Source organism: Papio anubis, chromosome 9 (genome assembly GCF_008728515.1).
Source record: "Papio anubis isolate 15944 chromosome 9, Panubis1.0, whole genome shotgun sequence".
In the NCBI taxonomy this organism is placed as follows: Eukaryota; Metazoa; Chordata; class Mammalia; order Primates; family Cercopithecidae; genus Papio; species Papio anubis.
This window is the reverse complement of record NC_044984.1, coordinates 22,002,081-22,020,254: the sequence shown is the minus strand read 5'-3', so window position 1 is coordinate 22,020,254 and position 18,174 is coordinate 22,002,081. Positions and strand designations below refer to the sequence as shown.

At 35.3% G+C, this 18,174-nt stretch overlaps 1 long non-coding RNA gene across 5 annotated transcripts in view; it reads right to left on the bottom strand.

Moving 5' to 3' along the window:
* Positions 1-3,964: 3,964 nt before the first annotated feature.
* The window catches only part of LOC103875667, a 239,690-nt gene continuing 225,480 nt past the window's right edge, over positions 3,965-18,174 (bottom strand). For 3 of the 5 annotated variants that reach the window (XR_002515584.2, XR_002515582.2, XR_002515583.2), the window contains 2 exons: positions 10,534-10,638; positions 3,965-8,805 (listed from right to left, as the gene is read on the bottom strand). This is a non-coding gene — a long non-coding RNA (uncharacterized LOC103875667). Of the gene's footprint in view, positions 8,806-10,516; positions 10,639-18,174 lie in introns of all 5 variants that reach the window. The other 2 variants (XR_001892560.3, XR_002515585.2) reach the window with 2 other exon arrangements.

The window sequence follows — 18,174 nt, the reverse complement described above, 5'->3', positions numbered from 1 at the left end:
GAAACGGGCAAAAAAGATTATCTTCAAAAGAACAATATTTAAACTTACTGCTGTCTTTTCAGTAGAAATAATTAAAGCCAAAAGGGCATGTAATAGTTTCTCTAAAATCCAGCAAAAATATCCTTGCCATCCTAAAATTTTATACCGAGCAAAAATGTTCTTTGAGAATAAAGGTAAAATAAATATATTTTCAAGTAAAATAAACCTAAGAGAATTTGGCACCAGAAGAACCACACTGTAGAATATCTTAAGAGAAAAAGAAAATGATCCCAGAAGGAAGTCTGAAGATGAAAATAAAAAGAACCTAAAAATCAACAAAAAAAAGTAAATAAAATGGATATTAACTGTAAAATAAACAATAATAATGTCCTAGGCAGTTTAATGTACATATAATTTTTTAAGTGACAGTGTCATTAAAGTCAGAAAAATAATAAATTAAGGTATTTTTAATTTTTTAGTGGCCTGGGAAAAGGTTGATAGTATCAAACAACAATATATTTTAATAAGAAAAAGATGCACTTTATAATGGTGTAAAAATATAGTACAAGAATACATAACTTCCAACCTAAATGAGGAGGGAGGAATGGAGTAATAAAAATGTATAATCATTCCAAATATAGGCAAGCAAGAAAAGTGAAAGAAGAAAAAATATGAAAGAGTTGGACAATCAGAAAGCAAAAAATAAATATTTAAACTAAATATAAATGAACTAGATACTCCAAATAAAAAGCAAAGATCTCAGACAGTTTCTAAAAATATAGCTTGAAACATAGACATCCAAAATGTAAGCATACAGGTAGAAACAGAAAGAAAACGAACACTCCTATAACTATTAACAAAACTGAATCCACAGTGTAAAACTGATCATAGGAAAAATTCCAGACCTAATGAAATCACCTGTGATTCTGCCAAACGTTTAAGGAAGGAATAATGTCAAATGTACTCAAACTCTTTCAGTGAATAGAAAAACTAAGAATGCTTCCAATTTGTTTTATGAGGCCAATATAAACTTGATATCAAAAATCTAATGAGAATATTATTATAAAGGAAAACTGCAGTCCAATGAACTCGTGAACATAAATGAAGCAATACTGAACAAATACTACCAAACAAATATAATAATGTGTAAAGAGAAAAACAAAACTAGACAAATAGTTTATTCTAGGAAGGAAATTTCATTTAACATTAAAATTCAATATTTCACCCCATTAACAAAATAGAGGAGCTACAAAACCCATTCATGGGAAAGCACTTGCAAATTAAGAGGAAAACATCTTTCTTAACTTGATAGAAATATCTACAAATGCTTAGAGCAAATGTTACACTTGATATTTGCTGAAAACTTTCCCTCTGAGATTGGAAAATTGAGCATGGTTGGCATTTTGAAAACTCTCCCTCTGAAATTAGAAAAAAGACAAAGATATGTTCTTATTACCTTTTTTTAATGCCATGCGGTAAGACATGAAAAAAATAACTGTAATAGAATAAAAATTGTTTTCTTTTTTTTCTAGATGGGATGACTGAATATACAAAATTCAAATAAATCTACAGATAATAGAATGTTAGCTTAATAAGGTTGCTGAACTGAAGGTAGTCAGCAAATGACATTTTAAAAATACCATTTACAATAAAGTCCACGAAGTAAAATATCTAGGAATAAATTTAAAAGATGTGTAAAACTGTCATGGCATAATTTCACAAAATATTGTTGAAAGAAATCAAATTAAACATAAATGTTCACTGACTAGAAGATTCTATTGGTTATAAATTTGATACAGTCTCATTAAAAATCTCAAGAAGTTTGACTCTGCGTGTTGTGTGTGTGTGTGTGTGTGTGTGTGTGATTTAACAAGTTGATTCTCACATGTATGTAAATCGAAAGAATAGAGATTAAACACTATTGAAAAAGAAAAACATAACAGGAAAACTTCCCCTACTAGATGTGAATTTAAAGCTATAGTAATTAAGACAATGTGGTATGTGTGCAAGAACAGATGGATCAATAGAACAGATTAAAAATCTATGCATATATTTACTATTAACTTATGAAAAAAGTACAGGCAGAGCAGTGAGAGAAAGATAAAAAGTGTGACTGGGACAATATGATTGCCAAACAGACAAAAAAAAATGCTAAACATCAATTCCTACACAAGTTATCTGCAAAAATCAAATCCAAGTAGATTACAGGTCTAAATGTGAAAGGAAATTAATAAAGTTTCTTGAAGGCAATCTAAAAAAGGATTTTTATTCCTTTACTGTTGTAAAATAATTTTTAAATAGGATGCACAAAATAATACTAACCATAAAGGAAAAGATTGTTAACTCAGACTATAGTAAGAGTAGAACTTTTGTTCACAAAAAGACACCAATACTGAGAGAGAAACAAAACCACAAAATGGGGAAAAGGTATTTATAACCCATAACTTACAAGTTTAGGTCTAGAATATATGAAGAATGTATACAAATTGATCAGACAAAAAATACAGTGGAAAAATGTGCAAGAGGCTTGAACAATGTTTTACAAAAGAAGATGTGACAATGACCATAACCTTTCTTTAGAGCTATTACAGAATATTTGAGAGGTTTGCCAAAAAAAAAAAAAAAAAAAAAAAAAAAAAAAACCACGCAGGAAAAGGAGTAAAGCTTAATCATTCTTATTTTAATAAAAGGATAATAAATACTTGGCCCTTTCCTCTTTGTTTTAGAAAAGGAATAAATAATTAGAACATCTTTTTCCTCCCAATTTTTTCCCTCCACCTCACCATTTACCCTTTTACAGTACTGCTTTCTGAGTTTTTAAAAAGTGTTTGAGTACTTTCTTGAGACTTTACATGTTTTATCCCTTATGTTGAGCTATTGCTCTTAGTTCACTGTAATTACCAAAATGTATAACTACAGCCAAAGTTTTTCAGAGTTAATTTTCTTCAACCTCTTTTTCTCGGGCTTCCTAGAAAAGATGAAAAAAGTGGGAGGAAGGTGAGAGCTTGTGGATAAGCCTAATTCTTATTCTGTCCTAGTAATGTCTGAGGTGTTAATCTTGTCTTTTCTTTTAATCTAGGTAATGATAATGGGTTCTTTTTCAATATTGTTTCAGCTTCATTAACATGTATGTTGTCTGCTGTAATTTCTTTTTCATTCAAGCAGTACTTTGAAGCTAACTTTATAAGGCTCTCTCCTGCTCCAGGCCAAACTTTGACTTCCTTTTTTATTCTCAGATTTTTTTTTCTCCATTTGTCCCCTGCGTGTTGTTTTTTTATCTCATTGCAGTTCCTGGTTCTTTCATTTGCTGCTCCAGCATTGTTTCTTCCTAATCACCCATATTTTGGGTTTCATGTTTGACCTTTCAATATCCCATTGTCAATTCATGCTTATGAAAACTTTGTAGTGGACTTTAACAATTGTAATCCTCAATTATGTATTTATTCAATTAATATTTATGAGTGCATATCTTGTGGCTGGTACTGCCCTACGACCATCTTGCTCATCATCTGCATTGCCCAGTGACCCTACCACACCAGAATAAAGGATTTGGGGATATGGGCACTGGTATCACCTTCACTGGGTACCTGGCACCCAACCTGAGCCCGCTTTCCCCCTCCACACCATCCCCCAAAGCTGCTTTCATACCCACAAATGCCCCCATTGTCCCACATTCTGTAAAAATAGAACAGCAAAGTTTGGGGATCTCTCTAGAACCTATTCCATGGTACATCCAGCTGTGATCTAGTTCCTGCATCCCTCTTGGTAAAAGGCTGAGAGCATGAGGTTTTCACATATCATTCAGCCAATCATCTGCCTTTAAGTTTTCTAGATAAAGCTTGCTTTGTGCTTGCATAACATATGAAGGGTGTTTGCCCTCACCTACAACTCCACAACATGGAACATAACAACAACAAAAAAAACCTGCCCGTCTTCATGGAACCTCAGTGAGTTAGAGAGATTATGCAAGTTGAAATCAAATTTATTTTAGGTTTTCAAATATTATTTTTATTTTTAATTTTTGCATAATAAACTGGCCCAGAAACTTTTAGTTCATTGACGTCTTGGTCCTCTTAACAACTTGACTGTTCCATGGCCAAAATGGTATCTCCTGCCAGGTCATCCACCTGTGCACCTATAGGTTAAGAAAGTAAATGAATAGCAAGATAAGAAAGTAAATGGATCAGTTCCCATTCACAAAACCACTGAAGTATAAAATATCCTCAGCCGATACTGTCAATATCATTATATCCTTACATAGCAAGCAGAAGCTAGTATTTGCCTCACTGAGATTTCCTTTTTGCTTTCCTACCTAATTTAAAGGAATTATAAATGAGAAGAGGCAAAGGGGTTCTGAAACTTTGAGAGAAACTGATAAATTTATATTTATTATCAGGCTACTGTTTTCAAATATGATCTATAAATTAAAATAATAAACATAGAATGATGTGATTAATGATAAGTAAACATCTCTGGAGGAAGTAAGGTATTGATTCAATCATGTATTTATTCATTGATCATTCCTTACACACAAATTTCAGGGAGGATCAAGTCTATAAGGCAAAGTTGAAGGACTTGGGATAGGGCAGAGTGAAGAAGTGGTGGTGGGGGGGAATGCAAAAGTCAAATGAGACATATTACTTGTTCTCAGAGCGGTCGTGCTTAAGCTGAAGTACAGAGAGGAAGCATATTATTCATATTATAATGTGATAAATGCTATAATAGAACATGTAGTACATGTTTCCACCTCTAGGACACTCCTTATGGGTGTGGCCCCTCTCAGATAAACAGGAAAACACAGTAACAATAAACATCAATATAGATTAGAAATTCATAAAGTAAGACATTGACTGCAACATGTTCATCCACACCATAAGCATAGCTTTGGCTGGTAAGTGTTAGAGACATTTTCCCTAATGCTCTTGACTAGACAAGTAAGTCTCTGCCAGCCTACTCCCAATTTGGTTGGCCCTATTCTCACCACAGGAACAACCTGCAACCACAAAACAGTACTGGTTCTTCTCTCAGTATCTTATATGCACAGCCTGAACTGTTAGCACTGGAAGACTCCCCATCTGGTAAGTGGTTGGTCTTGCCTATCCAGGTGTAGGAGTAGAAAATCACCAGCTCCATCCTCTTAGGGTCCTGGAATTAAATTGACATTGTAACAGAGTAACAGTAGGAAAGCATAGTACAAGTCTTACATGGCACAGGAGCCCTCATAAGGAAATGAAGACACAAAGAAGCAGTTAAGGTCAGTTACTTGTACACTCAACTGGATGAATAATAGCTGTGAAGAAGCAACTAAATTATGTGGGGACGCTTAAAACATAAGAGTTATTTTTAACAAGATCTGCACAGAATTCTCTTGGTTTTCACTTCCCGTCCTTGAGGATAAGGATGTTGCATCTTTCTGGTATAGAGAGGGTGTCTTTCACATGGGAATTCTGTCTTCTGCTTCTAAGAAACATCACAAAGGTCAAAGTGATCTTTTTGCACCTGCTATGTTTCGAGTGTCTGTAACTTACAACAGTCAATATGCCAGAACAGCATATTTTAACCCCTTCACAGGCATAAAAGATATTGTGTTAGATTTATTCATGTCTATCTAATACCCTTTCTCTACTGTCAAAAGGTAAAATCTCCTAAAGATTGTGTTTACAAGTCTACAGAGTAAGCAGGATGAATGTGGAGAATTCCAGCTCTGCTAACAGTATTTCAATGGTGAAAAATAACTGTTAAACATTCTAAGACAATATAGAATGTGGGTTCTTCAGGGCATGGCTCTAATCACAGGTTAATACATAAAGGATGTTAGAAAAAGATTATTTATCATAAAAGGTACTGTTCAAAGGAACATTAATAGAGAGAGAAAAAAGTATACCTAACAAGAAGTACAGAGGCAGGATTACCTGGAAGCTGATGAAACTTAACTTTATGAACTCTGTCTTACATTCAACCCTCCAGGACCTCGAGAAGAGCCCTAGCAATGTGTTTCCTTCATCAAATTTAAAACTTGACAATTTATGATGTTTTAGCAGCAATTGCTTAAGACTGTTATGTTTTTGTTTTACAACTGCATCCTTCTTACATTTTCTCCATCTTTTGAGTGGCTCTGGAGTGGTTTCAGAAATTTGGAGGATCTGTCTAATGAGATGTTGAGCTGGAGACAGTGGATTAGGTTTGTAAGGTTCACAAGCACTTCTTTGCATATCTAAGTCACTACCAGCCATCCTGGCATAGGAATGGTTCAAGAATACTCCTGGGAGTGTTGCTCACCCAATACCGTGGGCAAATGTATTGCAGAACATGCTTGCAGGGTTCATCCCCTGAATCTCATTGGAGAAAACAATACTCCTTGAAGATATTGACCACTTTGATATCTTAGCAGTACTGGTTTCTTTAGGTTCTTCTTACACTGAGCCACTTCTAAACACACATACCAATTTTAGTTTTTTTAATGCTTACGTTCTTAAGTGTAAAGATGTGGTCTACCCTAATAAAGATGTTTAAGATTTGAGACGATGGGTAAAATGCCATTTTAGGGGCTCTGAAATATATTGAGAAGACTTGAAAAAGAATGCCAAATACAAAACAGTGTGTAATGTTTATTTTAAAAGCTTGTGAAGCTTGAATACAATATTTTAACTGTAATACTAAAAGGGATTTTGTAATATTTCCATTAAATAAGTGAGAAATTACAGACTCCCAATCAGCGTGCATGTGAAATATACCTTCTTTCTTCTGAACTGAGAGACAATTCAGGTAAAATAATTAATGGCATATGAAGTAAAATTATAAATATAAGTAATAAAATCAATAGAAATTGTTCTAATATAAAAAAGCAAATGTTAAGACAAAATTTTTAAATCATTTCAAGGGCAATAACTCCTTAAGAGAAAGACAGATTTTGAACAGAAGTAATGAGTAGATCCTTGGATGTTTGCTAGTCCAGTTAATGTAGCGGTATGAATTACATAAATGTATTTTAAAATATGGAAATTATTTGCTGCTTTGATATGAAGTGCCAGCATTGATAGATTTATCATAAAAATTATAATATGCCTAATAAACAAATTTATCAAAGACAAACTGATAAATGAATGCCTTCAATTCAGAGTATTTGAAATTAGTTACTACTTGAGAAACCCTGAACTGCCCTGAAGTCTTGAAGCTAACTTGTGAAAGAAACTTGGTAGAAGTTTTGACAAATAAGACCTCAATCTTTAAAATATATTAGATAACACCAAATTCTGGTTGTGAAGCCAAAATGATTTTTTTCTAATCTTTAAATAAAACAAACTCAAACTCAAGTTCAAATAACAATAATAAAGATTATCTTTTTTCTCTATATAATAATATTAGAAAAACACCATGATATAAAATGCAATTAAAGAGTATATAGCACAAATATAAGAAACAAAGTAGTATACAGATATATTAGGCAGTTAATAGAAATTTTTTTTGTGTGTTGGTGATGTTTGAGGTATTTTCAGCTGTTAAAACTTGTGATTTTTTTCTAAATGCGTTTTTTTATTCAAAATAAATATGCATTATTTTACCAAATTTTATATGTGTAATTATGTATTCTATTTGTTAAACAAGGCCCTGTCCCTTCAAATGATACAAGCTTCAAGCTTTGCCAAACCTTGCTGTGCCCCTGATGTGGTAAGCATTTAATATAAGCTGAAACTCAGTTCCATTTCTAAGCCTGCCAAACAGTAGTTGTTATAAGAAAGGAAACATGTCACTTTGTAAATGAGGTGACCCTGAATTAAACCCTAAAAGATAAAACAGAACTTCCTAGTTTTGGTGGTTCTCAAACTTAAGTGTGCATTGAAATCACCTAGAAGGCTTTGTATAATAGAGTGCTGGGCCCCATCCTTAAGTTTCTGATTCTATAGGTTTGGAATGAGGCCCAGGAATTTTCTAACAAGTTTCTAACAAGTTCCCGGGTAATGGCAATTCTGTTGATCTGGGGACCATGTTTTGAGAACCACAGCCACAGTCATTTGTCTGAGCTTCTCCTATCTGAGCCCAGCCCCTCCACTTAGGCATTTGGTCCCATGGTCTCCCACTCACTGGAGGCTCCAAAAAGTCTCCCCACTCTCACAGCACCAGTTCCTGTATCTTTCCTGCGTAATTCCCACTGGTTTATAGTCATCCCTAGATGAAATCTAACAAGCATTTGTCAGTTCTCATGTCACATGGCCTACAAGCAAAGCCTTTGACATTCTTCATTTCTCTCTCCTTCTAGAAACCCATGGCGCCTATGATACCACATGCCCTCAGTTTTACTCCTAACTCAATGGTCACTCACTGTCTCCTTTGCTAGTTTCCTCTTCCTTCTCATCCCTAAAGTATGGAGTGTCCCAGGACTCCACCCTTAAATCTCTTCTCTATATGCTTTTTCTTCATTGGTGATGCAATTCAATAATTTAGATGCTATCTTTTTCAAACTCCTAAATTAATACCCCCAGCCCAGAATTCAACTGATATTTAAAGGTGTATATACAAATACTCTCTTAACATCTCCATTATCAAAGTTAAAACATCACAAACTGAACTCCTTCCCTCTAAGTATTTTTCACCTGCTCTCTTTTTCACATTAAGAGGCAACTCCATCCTTTCATGTGTATAGGTTAAAAAAAACCTCAGGGTGCTCTTCTTTCATACCTTACACTCCTGCAAAACACATCCAGAATCCAACCACTTACCACCTCCCTGGCCATAAGCCCAGTTCAAGCCACCTTTGCCTCTCTCCTGGAGTACTGCAGGAGCCTCCTGCCTGGTCTCTGCTGTTCTTAATGAAGCAATCAAAGTGATCTATCAAAAAAATGTAGATTTGACCATGTTATTTTCCTGCTCAAAACCCATCAATGTTTTTCAATTTCGCTCAGCATAAAAGCCAAATTACTTTGATTTTAAGGCCCCATACAATCGCCTCTCACCCCTCCAGCCTCATAATACATTTCTTCTCTCACATCATCTTCTACTGATTTTTTCCTCCTTCATTTCCCTCTAGCCCCTCCTGCCTGCCTGCTGTTCCCTCTGCCTGTATTACTCTTCCCACATGGTCCACTTCCCCATTTCCTTCATGTTATTCCTCAAATATCCACCCAACATTGAAACCTTACCTGCCTATCCAATTTACATTTGCAAGCCACTTTCCCAGCACATTCTGTATCCTTACCTTGCTTTATTTTCTTCCCAGTGTGTGTAACGTGCTAATATACTCAATAATTTACTTACTTAGTTTATTATCTCTCTCCTCCTCCTAAAATACCAGCTCCTTTGCTGCAGGGATTTTTATCTGTTTGTTCAGTGATGCATCTTTACATACAGAAACTATAACAGTGCCAGGGACATAGAGGGACATAAACATCAATGATATTTGTGGAATGAATGAATGGTCAGACAATTCTAGATATGGAAAACAGCATATTACCTTAGAATATATGTTATAAAGCATAGTATATTAAGGGCATAGGAAGAAGCTCAGTATCACTAAGGCATACTAAATGTGATGCTGAAATTAGAGGAAGCCAGAAGTCAGGAGCCATGTAAATCTGTAGGTACCAAGGGGGGAATAAACAGAGCATACAGGCATTTGTGGATGAATATAGAGAGTGTCACCCAATCTCTATGGGGAGCTGGCCCCATAGTATATGGCTGGATCCACCACAGGGGAAGGTGTAGGGCTTGGTGCATGTCATGGAGCAGAGTTTAAAAAAGAGGCTGTAAACACAAGCAAGAACAAGGTCCTGAGTGTGGGCCAGTAAGACTCAAGGGCCTGCTGCCTGGATAGCTTCAAATCACCAACTGTTGCAGATTATCCCTTCATTAGAAATCAGTACAACAGCTCCAGCCTCAAGTGTCCATGCTGTGAGGAACCCAGAATCCCCTCAGTTGCTCCACAAACACTCAGGAAGCTGGAGTTTAGTCATGGTGCCCATTACCAATGTTTGAATTCTTGTCTTGCATCCCCACCCCTGTCCTCTTCTCCATGTAACCCAATTTTGCCGTCATTTTCTCAAAGGATAGCTCACCAAAGGCTGGTGAACCAAAGCAGATATTTACTGAAAGTTTAGACCTAGCAGATGGGATTAGTGTATAGCACAAAGAGACAACTTAAAATTAAATGTAAGACACCACTCTTTTAGTTTTCTCAAGCCATCTCCAGCCATAGAAAATTGCCTGGTGATTGTATACAACATACACATAAACATATATAACACATATACATACATACATACATACATATATATATTTAAGTTAATTCTGGCTGAAGGGAGAATGGATTTTAGGGAAATGAGATTGAAGGCAGGCGTACTATTTTGGATAAGCATCGCAGAGTCAAAAGCCTATGGGACCAGGAAGGTAATGTAGATGAATGAAGGAGACCAGAAAGGGACTGAGGCAAAAAAGAGAGCACACATGCTTCATGTAATGGAAGCAGCCACCAAGTCAAGAATAGCATCTTAGAGCAAGACATAGCACTTGCTCCTAGAGTTATGCAGCACAAAGCATTCTCTACCTTATTTGGAGACCTACTTCAGCTGATTGTTGCCATGGGAAAATACAGGTCCAACGTTTCCAGATCCTCCAATTTTTCAGTGTTTTAGGACAGCGGAGTATTGGCCATTTTATTGAACTCTCCTGTTTTTAAACAAAGGCAACAGATTCCATTTTTGCTAAACTGTCAACATTAGTTCTCAAACAAAATATTTCTTCCAGCTGGATTTGACCTTCTGGCCATTGGTTTGCTATCCCTGAGCTGGGACCTGCATGCGGCTACCCAGGTGATAGATGATGGTGGCCAGACATGAGCTGTGATGGTGGGAATAGAGCATAGGGCCACGGTGACCTACTAAGGAGTCCACAGCAGCTCCTAATTCCCACAAGGAGCTAGGACACCCCAAAGAAGACTCCAATTCTCTGGGAAATGAGCTGTAATCGTGAACATTGTGGCAGGAAGCAATGCTGCCATGGCTCAAACTTTCATTGGCCACCAAGCACTACTATTAAGCAAGGGTGCTCATGTGTTTTCCTACCATCCAAGGGTGTGAGTGCACTAATGCACAACCACAGAAGTGCCAGCCTGTATAGCTCATTTCTCAAAGTGACTATGGTGGATCCAGCACCTTCTAGATATTCAGCTCCAATTTACTTTCATTCTATATTCACCAGGCAAGCAATTTTATTATCTGAATTTGGTTTCCCAAGAAGATTTTGATATGAAGAGGTTGTGCTAATCAACTCACAAGGGGACTTCAAGATCACAATTCACATTTGATGAACTATCATTCTAATTTATTTGTCATCTTATTTTAAATTTGTTTAACATGAGAAAGTGAAATAAATTGTGTTCCTCTTTATGCAAGTCTAGTAGTTAATAGTATGGACTCTGTGTTTGCGCTGCCTGGATTACAATACCAGGTTTTCCATTCACTAGCTGGGTGACCTCAGGCAAATTTCATAACTTCTCTTTGCCTTAATTTCCTTATGTGTACAAGGTAAAATAGCAGTACTTACCACACGGAAATCGTAGGAGAAAATGAATCAATATATGTAAAGTGTCTAGAATAGCGCCTAGCATAGTATCACTATAAAATGTTAGCTATTCTGATGAATATCCTTGATTCAACCATAATATACTTATTAAAGACCCAGATTCTAGAGTCAGACTGGCTGAAGTTGTATTATAGCTTTTTGTATATAATTAACTTTGGGCAAGGAATATAGCCTTCTTATGTCTCAGTTGCCTCTGCTATAAAATAGATTTAACCATTGCAGCTACTTCCGAGGGTTGTTTATATTTAGAGCTTCTAAATATAAATATGTTCTATATTCCATAGAATATTCTGTATTCTGTAAATTCCACATATATTTAGAAGCTCTAAGAATAGTGGTGGGTCCACAGTGAATACTAGCTACTGTCTTGTTTCACACACATTTGTTGAATGTGTACAAATTCCTATTAATACAAAAAGGATTAAATGTAACTTCTGTTTTTCAGAAGGATAATAGTGTGACATAAATGTTTTAATTTGAAGGGCTGGGCAGGGTGACTCACGCTTGTAATCCCAGCACTTTGGGAGGTTGAGGCAGAAGGACTGCTTGAGGTCGAGTGTAAGACCAGCCTGGGCAATATAGTATCTCTATGGAAAAAAAAAGAAAAGAAAAGAAAAGGAAGAAAAGAAAGAGAGAGAGAAGAAAGGAAGGATGGAAGGAAGGAAGGAAGGAAGGAAGGAAGGAAGGAAGGAAAGGGAAGGGAAGGGAAGGGAAAGGAAGGAAGGAAGGAAAGAAGGAAGGGAGGAAGGGAGGAAGGGAAGGAGGGAGAGAGAAGAAAGAAAAGAAAAAAAAGAAAAGGAAAGAATGGAAGGGAAGGAAGGGAAGGGAAGAGAAGGGAAAGGAAAGATAAGGAAGGGAGGAAGAATTGGGTGAAAATATTGGCTAAGGTATAAACACTATGAAGTTTTAGTGTTGAAATTTTATTTCAGTAGCCCCTCAGAGTGGTCCTAAAATGGACCAAAAAAAAAAAAAAAAGAAGAAGCTGAACAGTTCAATTAATAAATTGCCAATCTTGTATTTTTAGTCATTTAATAAATGGAATCATATCAACTTATAGCAGTGAAAATCAACTACTGCAGCTACAAATGCTGACATGAAAGCAAGTCTATTCTAAATACCTTTTGTAACTGTCTATCTGGAAAATTAAGGAGTTGCCTTGAAGAGGACTCAGCTCTAACCAAAATACTTAGTGAGTTCCTTAATGTGTGGACATGGTGATTTCTTCATCTATAAAGTGGAGTTGACAAAACTTATATGCCCTACATGCTGCAAAGGATTGTTGCAAGGGGCAAAAAAGATAATGAATATAAGTAGAGTTTAAACACTGGAAGCATTATATCTGATAAGGAAGGCATTATCATTATATATAAGAGCATATCATCCTTCAGGAAATTTTGAAAATCAAAATTTCTTGAGCTGTAGGCCTACTGATTGTCTGAGATGGCTTATTATTATATTATTCTTAAATTTGAGTTAATTCTGAAAAACAGATCATGGAGAGTAAGTTCTGCTATCTAAAGGATCATGTTAAACCTTTTTAGGTTGGGCCTTTTTGTGACAACACCTCGAAGTAATAAATGTTCCCCAAATTGGTTTTCTGTAGACCTGGCTAATTTTTTCTCTGTAAATTATATTGAAGTAATATTAAAATGTCTTCCAAAACCAGATTATTTATATGCATACATACACAAACACACACATATACAGTAATACTCATCAAATTCAGTAGGATGAGACATTATTTATCAGGACTTTCATAAAAGCCTCTCTTGATCTGTGTTCCTGTTTAGTTTTGTCCATTAATATCACATTGATCCAAGACTTGCATCAATACACCTATATATATGTTTCCTCTATTTTCATAAAGTTTGAGTATTAAATCTCCCACAACTAGAACAATGTTTCCAGAACATCCTCTTTGTATATATTTAACTATTATTGTTATTTTCCCCCTTTCAATTTTAACAGATTATTTCATACCATATTTGTTTTACATTTCACCAATAATATCAAACTGACTATTGAACAACCGACATAATCTATTTGGTAAAGTTAAAATAGATTTGTCCGCCTTCTAATATGATTTCTGCAATATGGATATATTGCTATAATAATTTTTTACATACTGATATGGATGTTTAATAGAATTGACAACAATACACTGTTAAAGGAACATGTTCTACATTATTATTAAATGGTTAGACAGTTTTACTTATATACCAAATTTTTTTGCTTCAAAAAATCTGGTTTTTATTTTTATACCACTAATTTGTAGAAAGACAATATTCACTCCAATATCATTCTTTTTCCATATAAAGCTGCTACAATTTTTTAAAGTGTAGTGATCTGCAAAGTATGAGAAATACATATTGTAAATGTGGTATTAATAACAAAATACTTTAAAACTATTTGTAAGCACTTGAATAAAACAATAGTTTATTAAATGTCTAATACCTTCCTACATTATATTAGACACTGTTCATTAATTATTTCATCAACCCTATAAAGTAAATATTATACTTCCAGTTTTGCATGTAACTCATTGATACTCTAAGGTACATTGTTATTAATATCACTGTTTATAGTGAGGAAACTAAGGATTCATGAAGATTAGTTATTTTCCCAAGGCAGTGTGGTCAGCCCAGGGTAGCTCTAGATTCAAAGGACTCCTAGTCATTCATGCTCTGAGTAGGAGTATTACAATTGTATTATTCAATTAGCAACCACTTATTATGAACTTACTGCGTTTGGAATCCCTGGTGCCCTACGTTTATTTCCAGAAAAAAAAAATTGCATTCATTGAATTCTTGGAAAACCCACTTACGTTGTAACAAACTTATACTTCTATAGGAATATGCACACACACACACACACACACACACATATTCCCCTTCTAACTTCTTAAATCTGCAACACATAAGAAAGCTCAACTCCATCTAGTGCCTTGTAGCTAAAGCAAAGGTTGAATGATCTTCCCAGATTTTTGATATTAGCCCTGATCTATGCGCCCACATCATTCCATTACCAGAAAAATCTCTGTTACAGATGTGGCTAAAGATGAGGTTATGATGTTAATTGGAATACAGATGTTCAGTGGATAAAAAGTCTGCTGATGTGGACTGGATGCAGATAAAGAAAAGTCTAACTGTGCCTCACTCTACTAATTAGCTCCTCAAAGACCATTGGAGGTAAGATGAAGAAGCCTACTCGGCTATTTGTCTATGTTGGCTAATAAGAAGCATTTGTAAAAGGTTAATAAAAAGGTTAATAGAGAGGTTAGTGAAGATCTTTCATCATCAATTCAGAATAAAGTCCATAATATTAATTTTTTTCTCAAGTTTTTTTAGACTTTCTATTATAGGTACACTTATATAACATAGATAAAAAATCACAACTTAATGGTAAAATATTCTTTTAGAAACTAACATTGAGTTCCCACATTATCTATAGCTATTCTAATTGTAGTGACATTAAATATTTAAATGCCATTGAAATAATAAATTTTCTTCCTTTTAAATTGTGGCTTTTTAATTGAAAGAAAAATGTACAAAGACATTAGGATATTTTATTAATGGCTATCCAACTTCATTGGAAGTTTAGAGCCTTAGTTCTTATTTCTGACTTTCCTCAGCTCTGGAAGATGTAGATTTTCTTGGCAACAGTTGCTGTGTAAAATATTCTGAGATAGAATTTTTTATCATAATTAATAATAGATGAAAATTTCTGAGTTTTTGATGTTCTAAACTCTATGCTGTTTGATTTATGGTGTCTTTATAGTTGTTTTTCTAGTAATTCTCAGTCTCTTCCTGTTGATATAAGGGTTAGTCATCTTTTTCTTCTAGATGGATCTGATAAATTTGTGCTTGTTTTCCATATCTTTATGTGTTACTTCTGTATATATTTTAATAACACAACCAATTCTACCACAATGAAACTGAACTATAAGTTTGCTAAGTTTCCAACAGAATTTTTAGCATGTCAATAGACAAACACCAAAACATTCTTACTTGTACGCATCCTCGTAATGTAAACACTATAGTGAGGCATCACGACTTTCAAGATCTAATTCCAAAACAGGCACGCATTCTTGTGACAAGTATCAAAACTAATCTACAAACCTCGTTAATTGTAAAGGGTTTAGCACAGGTGCTTACACAATATTATCACTGCATTATCGTTTTTGTCTATTTAATTCTTGGTAGTTATTTGGGACCATTAAAAATAAAAAGTTTAGATAAAGTTTCAATTCATACAATGCAGATAGGAATTTATAAAAAGCTTTTCATCCAGAGCAGTCAGAGAGAATGTGATCCCTTAAACGTCCTATTGTTGTTGTTGTTGTTGTTTTTGTATAGTGTTTCTCTCTTTCTGGAAATATAGGCTCTCTAAAAGTCAGCAACAATATAGGATTTTAACCATGTACTCCCTTCCCTTTGTCTTCTCTCTTGCTGATTTCTGCAATCTGCCAATTTGCACCTCAGCAATGAGATAACCTTATTGTTTTGATGTCCAATTATCAATTTGCACCTGTAAAGACATGCAATGTGTGTCGCATTTATTGTTGTGCTTCTGTGTATTTCTGTGGAGATGGATAACTCTCAGATTAGAGCATATGGAATTGCAGTTAAGGCAAAGCTTAGGTTTTTTTCAGTCATCTACATTTCAACTTACAACACTGCAAATTTTGTTAAATACTTTGATAAAAAGAATCATGAGTCATAGTTAAGTATACTTAATCTTATGAAACCTAGCATGACTGACCACCTTTATTTTCATCATTATAACCTAATAAATAGCCACTTATTTTCTTCTGATAACCTCAAGCAATAACATTCTTTTGTAAATGTGGCCTTGTAAAAACTACGCTTGGGTGGTCTATGATTACTGCTGTATAGTCAGGAAATTCTCAGTAATTCTTTTTCAGGTATTAGAAATATGTTCAGTGAGAAAATAGGTTCTTTGTAAACCACTGCATTTCTGGATGCTTTTTTAGGAAATAAAAAATTATGCCCACTTTAAATTGACTTATTTCCATTCTCAAAATGTGATCATCATTTTCCTGGAAACCTGAATTGACAAGTATTCACCACAGTTCCTGATAGGCAACTGTGCTTCTTTGAAATGGTTGCCTGCCCTACAAATGGTTATTTTCACATTAGTATTTCTGGTTTGAGCGCCTTTCAGGGAATGCTCTGTCAGTCTTGAAAATCAACATAGTTACATAGTTCAAGCCCATAAATGGGTAAAATGCAATCTTTCCATTCTTCCTCATCTAAAGAGAATGGGACCTTAAGTAGTAGGTGAGGGCAGAAAATGCTGAATAAACAACTACAATTAATTTTAAGGTAAGCACAGGCCCAACTTTGAAAAACAACATAAGCCTTTTCAAAAAACATATGCCAGGATCTTCCTATGAGGAAGTAAACGGTGAATTGTGTGTGTATGTGTGTGTGGGTGTGAGTGTGTGCTTAAATCCATCAGGAAAAAAATAAAACCTGGTAAAGTGCAAAATGCAGGCCAGTATCTTGACAGTCTGAGCAAATAATTGACAGTTTAAGATTTAGTGCAAAGCCAATATAAATCAGTAAATGCTAATATTAAGAAATAGAGTTCCCTGATATGGTTCAACTGTCAAATTATTGTATTTGAGCTTTATTTTTTCATTTTTAAATATATTTTTTATATGTTTATCTTACACTTGTACCCTATCCCTTAGCTATCAGGAGCTTTTAAAAAGAGAATAATACGAAAGTTTGCAAATAACAATTCTTAAATATTTTGTAAATGCTCATCCTGAAGTCCCTCTAGGTATGACTAGAGATTAATTTATTGAAAAAATGTAAGAGGACATGGTAAAGATGAGAAACTTTTTTTTTTTTTTTTTTTTTGAGATGGAGTCTCGCTCTCTCGCCCAGGCTGGAGTGCAGTGGCCCAATCTTGGCTCACTGCAAGCTCCGCCTCCTGGGTTTGCACCAGTCTCCTGCCTCAGTCTCCCCAGCAGCTGGGACTACATGCGCACGCCGCCATGCCCGGCTAATTTTTGTATTTTTAGTGGAGACAGGGTTTCACCATATTAGCCAGGATGGTCTTGATCTCCTGACCTTGTGATCTGCCCACCTCGGCCTCCCAAAGTGCTGGAATTACAGGCGTGAACCACCGCACCCAGCCATAGAAATTTTATCAGATGGTGAAAGGGGCACAAGCTTTGTGTGAGGATGTGTCCCAGTGCACCACTAACAGCATGATCCCGATGACTCCCACCCTGAGGCTCTAAACTGGGGCTGAACCTGAATGGCAAGTTCTCATTCTCAAGTTCTGCTATTTTGTGGGATCACAGCATACACAGAGGAAACGCGATCTGGTTACCAAAAGTACACATCAAAATACCATTTCAGCAAGTTGATTACTCATCTTTCCAGGAGAACCCTCCTTTAGTTTCTCAAACCTCATCTCTTTAGATTTCCCATCACCTTGGTCAAGACCAAAGAAGAGTTTAATCATCCTAAGCCCCTATGCGTTTACTCACACCTTCCCCAAAACCAGTATAGGGTTTATTCTTCCTTAAGAAACCAGCTATAACTTCACCAACCCCAGGAAGCATGTGTACTAGGATATTAAATG